Source organism: Drosophila mojavensis, unplaced genomic scaffold, assembly GCF_018153725.1.
Source record: "Drosophila mojavensis isolate 15081-1352.22 unplaced genomic scaffold, ASM1815372v1 contig_231, whole genome shotgun sequence".
NCBI classification, from domain to species: Eukaryota; Metazoa; Arthropoda; class Insecta; order Diptera; family Drosophilidae; genus Drosophila; species Drosophila mojavensis.
The window spans coordinates 9,710,886-9,718,557 of record NW_025318772.1 but is presented as its reverse complement, the minus strand read 5'-3'; positions in this window follow the sequence as shown (position 1 = coordinate 9,718,557).

Genomic DNA, 7,672 nt, shown 5'->3' with positions numbered 1-7,672 from the left:
TTGGTTTCGTTGGGTGTGTGAGTGAGTGAGTGTGCTATGTATGTGTGTGGTGTGGTGTGAGGCTGCCTTTCCGCGCCGCTGACTGTGTTAATTATCGTAATTGCTGGGGCTTCACTCTCTGTCCTCTTCACTCGCTCTCGCAGCACACCTACCACGCGCGCTCTTCTTCTCTCCTTTTTCTCTTGCTCCTGTCCAGCTGCTCGCTGGCGCACTCAATTGTCATCAATAATGATGTCTAGTTTTCAGTCGCTGCTTGTACCGTTTTAGACTCTTTTTTGTGTCGTTGCTTGTTTTGCCTGTTCGCCGCTTGCCTTTTCGCCTTTGTGGAGTGCCTATTTTCGCCGCTGATGTATTTGCTGACTGCGGCAATTTGCGCAAAAGTCTTTAAAATCAGCTTTTGGAAGGTGTCGCCGTTGTCGTTGTCGTCGTCGTCGTCGGTTGTTGTTGCTGTTGTTGTTGTTGTCATTGCCCCATTCTCATTCTTATAGCCAGGCATACAGTTATACAAATCTGCATATGTGTATTTGTTTGTATATTTTGCTTTGTATATATTCGTTTTGTCTTGGAGTTGCGCTGCCTCCATCTCTGCTGGGCTCTTCTGCCGCGTTTGTCATTGCCACACTCGCTGTCCCTTTCCCTGCGGCCAACCCTTCACACTCCTCGCTCTCGTTGCATTGCATTGCATTTAAATTGATTGCAGTAAATCACATTTGCTCAGCTCAGCTCAGGCGCTGTTACGTATGTGTGTATGTATGTATGTGTTTCTGTGTTTGTGTTTTATTCAATTTCTGTTTCGTTGTTTGTCCTGGTTTTTCCGACATATCTTTTGCATGCAAATGTCTATTTAACTGCAATGCGCTTCCCACTCCACTCGACCACGTTTTCAGCTAAGTGAAATGATGCAACTGTTGAACCGGAATCGATAATACATTTTATATACCCTAACCGGATGCACACAACTTAGCTAAGTCACTTGAAATGCGACAAGCGAGTATATAATTTGTTATATGGAAAATTCTGATCAGGATTGATTTGATGTATCATATAGTAATGTAGCGAGAATTAAAGAGTATTAAATGTGCGACAACTTATGTTCAGTTTCGTTCCTTCTTTGTTTTTGTTATCTTTCAATGCCGTTGCTTGGCATTTGCCGTTAGTTTCTTTCGTTTCATGCTGTTCTATTTTGCTTATAAGATGGCCGTGTTGCTTGATAAATGCATTGCACTTGACTGACTTAAATGTGGCTATTGTTGCTGTTGTTGCTGCTGTTGTTGTTCTAGATGTTGTTGTTGTAGCTTCTGATTTATTGAAAATTTGTAGTAAGTGTATCTCAGTTATATGCTGATATATGTTGCAGGCAGAAGGAAGCATGTGATAGTTCATAATATGTATACATTCGTGATCAACATGACTTTTGGGAATTGACTCATATCTATTTGTCTGTTTCGTAAACTGCAGAGGCAAAGTTCTTGCAGCTCGACTACTACGCTTCAGTTTGTTCATCTCTAGACGGACATATTTACTACATATAGGGCACTCTCTAGTCGAAACGATCCACCTATAATATCTCTCAGTTATTGTTCATTTCAATTTAGAAAAGTTATTGCCGCATAGCAACTATGCGTTCGTCAGCTTTGCCTTTGCCATTGCCATCCAAACATATTCAAAATCAATTACAAAATGCGACTTAATTGGGCGCCTCAATAGAGGCGACACGCCCTGTCAATCATAATTAGCGCGCGCCCCTAGCCCGACCACTCGAGTCACATTCGCCACGCCTACAAAAAATTTGTGCAAATTCATAAGCCAAATGCATGTATCGGTATCCTTTTCATTAGTCAGCACAAGATGGCGGCCCGAGCCCGAGTGTGTTCATTAAAACCTCATAAATAGCTAAAGTGTTTATTGTCACACGGACAGACAGACAGACGGACGGAGGGACGGGCAGCCAGATACAGCTGGCAGAGTCCTCAATCCCCTTGGGATGCAGAGAACGAGCTCCTGGGAGTGTTGTATTATATACAATGGCAACGGGAAGGGATGCGACATGAGCTGTTAGAAGCCAGCCACGAGTGTCACATTGGTAATAAAGTCATTGCCCATTGTTGTTGCTGTTGTCGTTGTTGTTGAATTTGTCACGCCCCTTCGGCGAGCAATGCATTAATGTCGCCTATTTTGTTTGCTGCGGCTCCCGATGATGAAGTTGTGCCACGTCCGTTGTCAAACGGCACAAAATGCATGCCAATTAATGAGCAGCTCGCAGCGATCCTCAGCCTCAGCCACAACCACAGAGAGTCAGAGTGCCTCAGTCTCAGCCGTAGCTTCAGCTGTGCCCAAAAACTGTGACGAATGCGCTTATGAGTGCCCGGGTATACCCGGTTTTGGTCACACTGGTTGACAGCATGCAGACAGAGGCAATGCACACAGACACAAGGAGACAGACACACACACACACACACCTGCAGCTGTCAACATTTTGGCAAATAATTATGCACAAACCAAAAGTACTTTGCATATAATATCTATAGCAGTTACCAATGTGAGCCACACTCGAAGAAAAAGCTAATAGAATTTGCAAAAACTGAGTTAAAAGGGAAGGAAGCTTAATTGAAATATATCCATTGCACGGAGAGAAAAAAGTGGTTAATATCAGCTGAATTTGATTTAATTAATGTTTAGGCAAAACATTTAAATTACACAATAAAAAACAGCAAAACGACCCACAATTGACGCTCAGTGTATGCTTAGATTGACGCTCTCAAATGGAACTGAAAGCCGCAAGTGCTTAAATGAAGGTGACAAGAACAAAGTTGTTGCAACCGCATTCACATTAACAACGAGATGAGGAAGAAGAGGAAGCTGAACATACAGATGCACAGCCTGGGGAGCAAAAGAAGTCACATCTCATCCTCGCTGCGAAACGCAATTTGTCTGTCCGAAATCTGTGCGGAGATAAATCAAAACATTATCAATAATAAAATCGGTAGCTGTTTGGCCCTTGGCTGCATTTAAGATGGGGATTTTTGTCTTCGATTCGGCTCTTTGTTGTGGTCGAGAAACTAAAACCCAAATACCCCATAAAGAGGGGGAAGAAGAAGAGAAACAAAACTCTGGCTTGAGTGCTCGTCGTCTAATTTGTATGCAAATTGGAGTTAAAAGTTGAAAACTCTGATGAAGCTTAATGTCAGCGGCGTGTGTGCTGTGTGTGTGTGTGAGTGTGTGTGAGTGTGTGTGTCAGTGTGCGTGTGTGTGTGAGTGTGTATCGTGTCGCTTACTTAAGTGACAGACATTAACACTTTTGTAGTTGGAGCTGTGAAACTTTTGATTTCCACAATATCTTTGTCTGGCTACCTCAGCGCTGCCCCACTCTCCCCCCTCTCTCTATAACACATACTCCTCTTATCGATGATATAGCGGTATGGCGTCAACGTCAATTCATTGGCATCAAACGAATTAAGTGGCCATAACGACTTTTCGAATGGATCCCGACACGGGCGCGTTCATCAAATATCAAAGAAACAAAGATACATACATATGCATATACACGGGTACATATATACATACATATGTATGCATATGTCCATATCTGTGCTGTATATTTGGTAGCTTGAGGCTTTCTTCGTGTGTGTTCTGCTCGAGAGTCGACTAATTGATCGTTAGCTGGCAGTTGGAACTGGATATGCTTATGGATCTCGTCGGCATTTTTCTGCCTGTCTCTGATCTTCGGTTGGCCAAAGCTTTATCTTTGTTCTAAGTGGAGCAGCGCATCTTAAAAGATAAGCAATGCGGCTGCTGTTGTAGTAGCTAAAAACGTTTGACTAAGCGACGCTTCACTATTTCCTCTATATAGAACAAGGTAAAGCCAGAAGAAGAGGCAGACAAAGATCTATTATCCCACGCTTTCAAATGATGCTTATCACCAAATCATCTTCTTCCACTTTTATCACCAAGATTAATTTTTTATTTGCATTTTATTTATACTGGAGTATACAATATTTGTGTTAAGCAAGTAGTCGGGAGTGCACGACTAGGAAGCACCCTAGACCTTGTATTTATCTTCATTTCTGCCTTAGTTTTCCCGCACATAAGTATATATAACAAGTAAAGTTTGCATCGACTTTGCTGTGAGAAAAGAATTATAGAATAAATATTGTTTTGGATGAACTATTTTAAGGATGTTTTCATAATGAGATGATATATGCTATCCGAAACTCTAAACATACGATATATTCATTGTATTTTCCTTAAGAGTAAATTTTTATGTATGTAGATGTAATGTGATCGATGATTAACTAGTTAACAACAAAAATTATAAACCAGTCTTTACTTTTTGTAGCTTACGAGATACGTTCACGTGGACAGAAGGATGGAAGGTCGGAAGGACGAACAGAGCAATATACATTTGGCTCATTGTCTTGATAGCGCATACCTCTGATTGTATATTTATGAATTTCGACAAATCCATCAATAAGCTAAGTTTCACAAGTTCACAACTTTGAACCTCTGTCTAGCTCTGTAACTTGATGCCACACTTATTATTTACGCTATTTAATTACATCAATTTGTTTACCTCTTGTGCCAGAAATAGCTTCTCTGCGATTCTTTTCAAAGAGTTTTACTCGATTTAAATTTGGCTTTTCATAATTTACAACTTCATTAACAATGCGATCGATTCGAAGCGAATCATGAACATTCATTCATGAAAACAGATAAATTTCGGAGATTTTTTCTTCTGTGGAATGAATTGAATTGGATTGGAGCATAGAAATGCGCAGCATCATGATCAAATGGATGGATGAATGAATGAATGAATGAAACAAATTGCTTTGAGTGCGCCTCGCTTCGCTTCGGCTCGCCTTGCTTTGCCTTTCCTTGCCATTTTCTGCTGTATCATTTCCATTTGCCCCCTTCCACCCTTTCCCATCTTGACTGGAATTTTGGATATCCTTTGTGGGGAAGTCTGAGCGGACTCGAGGTGTCGGCCGTGTAGGCTAATTGGCAGCGTGTTCAAAGGTGCCGCCAGCAAATTAAGTATGAGTTACCAATTTAGCTTTTATATCTCTATTGCACACAGACACACACATGCACACAGACACCTATACATACAGACTCGGATACACACTTGTTCTCAAAGACGGCGCTGCGGATGCGTTGATGATCGCATTGGGAGGGCAGTTTGTACAGCCTCTCTTTCCGTCACTCTCTCTCTCTTTTACTCTCTCTCACTCTTTCCCTCTCTTAACTGGTTTTGGCTGGAAGTAATTGCAGTCCTTTGATTGCATTTGTATGCCAAGCTGAATTGTTTACATTTATCATAATCAGCAGCGAGCAAAAGTCGCGCCTCGGGGTCGGGCCTTTGCAAGCTTTTCTCTTCTTTCCTTTGGGGGGGCGCCAGTTAGCTTGCAACCTGGCGTTGCAAGTGCCGCGCTGTGGCAACATGATGTAGGTCGTCTGCACAGGGCACTTGATCGTGTGAGCTGTGCGCATAATTGCTGACAATGTGACGGAGCAGGAAGTACGCAAAACAGTTTAACTAGCAGCGAAATGAAATGAAGCGAATTGAAGTCTGCTGATGATGATCAGATACCCTGTAATATATGGAAAATGCAAATATAGGAAATGGATCTATAGATACTCTGCAGTCAACAGTTAGAAGAAGACGTGGGCGGACACACAGAGAATTTGTATTCCAAACCAAGAATACGAATTAAGATACTTTAGCTCTCTCTGTTCTAGTCACTCAGAGTCTATTACACTTTACCTACTTTGTACAGGCTATGTATGCCACGAACAGAATTGTAGGAAGTACAAATGATATGGAAATAAGAAAAGCCATTTGAGCTATTTCCGTTTGGACTCGAACCATTTTGTGCAGCCTAGCTAGCTCCTAGCTTTTTCACTTAGCAAAAGACGGAGCGAAGGAGAGCGAAAGAGAGTAGAAGCGAGAGAGAGAGAGAGAGATAGTGAAATAGAGTGAGAGAGAAAGGGAGAGAGAGAGTTGCTGGGACCGCTCATGAGCTGCGTTCATTAGTCATTTTTAGTTGATGCGATTAATGGGTTTCGACAGTTACGCATGATAATAGCGAGCTCTAAATGCTTTTCTATTTGTTTTCACGGAAGTGCTGGGAGTTTGTTGTATTTTTTTTTTCACTCTTGCTTCCCATAATTAGAGTTCGCCGCAATTTGGCTGAGCAAATTTCTCAGCTACTAAAACTAAATGCCAACGGTAATGGGCAAGTCATTTGTGCTCCATAGCCATAAACTATATCAGCTAGCTCTTTCGCACAAGCACAACTTCCGACTTGCTCCCTCTCTGTCTATCTCTCTCTGCCTCTCTCCCTCTCTCTGTCCGTCTGTAGCCAATGATTTCAATTAAACATTTTCCAGCCGCAACTTTCGCCCAGAGCACTTTCAAAACGCATTAATCACGCCCAGCTTCATCTGACGGGAGCCTAGAGAGGAGAGGGTGGAAGTGTGGTAGGTTGCTAGAGAAGGCGAACGTAGGTAGCTCTAAAAAGTTTCTTTATCTCGAACGCATGCGTCGCATTGTCACACATTTGAAAATGAAAATAAATTGCTTTCCAAACTACAGATATGGCCGAGAAAGATCTCGCGTCCAGCTGGCTGCTCATGCATATGTAATGGGGTTTTCCGCCTAGTTTACGAACTGTTAGAAGACAATCGAATCGGTTCGTTGGCGGCGCGATAAGCGCCAAATTAAACTGAAGCTCCAACTGGAGCTGCCTGGCTGCTCAGCTCATCTCAGCTCTCCTCGGCAATCGGTCGGCATCATTAGCAGCGGAATTGATAGCTTGATTATTCAAATTATTAACAAACGATCGACTGCTGCTGCTGCGGCTGCGGCTGCTGCGGCTGCTGTTGTTGTTGTTGTTGGCGACGATTGATGGCGCGCTTCAGTTTTTTAAAAGTGCTGCCAGGTGCCTCACAGGTCACAGACTCTGGGGCTGATGAAGAAGAAGCAGCAGACGCTCAGCTTGAGAGTGAAAAATGTGTGCGCCGGCGGCGGCGTTTTGAAAACCCTTTGAACTGGCCCGCAAAACGGTAGCCAACGCCGGCTACGTCCGTCCGCTTCACTTTGAAATATTCAAAAACCATAAAGCAATATCTAAGCAGGCTATTAGACGATTAGATACCCTGTAAGATAACCAACCTCTAAATGCAATGCGAAGTTGCTCCATTTCCGTTTACCTGCAAACAATTCATATTTTCAAATTCCAATATACCCATTTTCCATAATTGCAGGATATTTTGGTCTCCCACCCACATTCATTTTTTTTGTCTCAGCTCAAAATTAAATCTAATACAATTGTATGTTTTTCTAGCTCTTGCTGTAATACCCGCTTTGGATGCACATAATTTACGAGGTATGCTGATTGCTTGAAAATTAATAAATATTGAAATAATTTAAGTAAATTTTATATGCAAATCGCTGTCGTTCGTTACTTTGCGAGCTGCAAAACGCGCTCTTCTTTAAACACTTGGAGCGCTTCATTTTGATATTTAATACCCTGTAATAATGACACTATGTTGAGTCTCTTGAGTCCAGAGTGTAGAAAAGAAAAGTAGGTATACAATTAAATTGAACTAACTTGTTCTTAGTCCATCAACTTGATATCGATAAATATCGATTGTGAGACTTTGTGTATGTTTA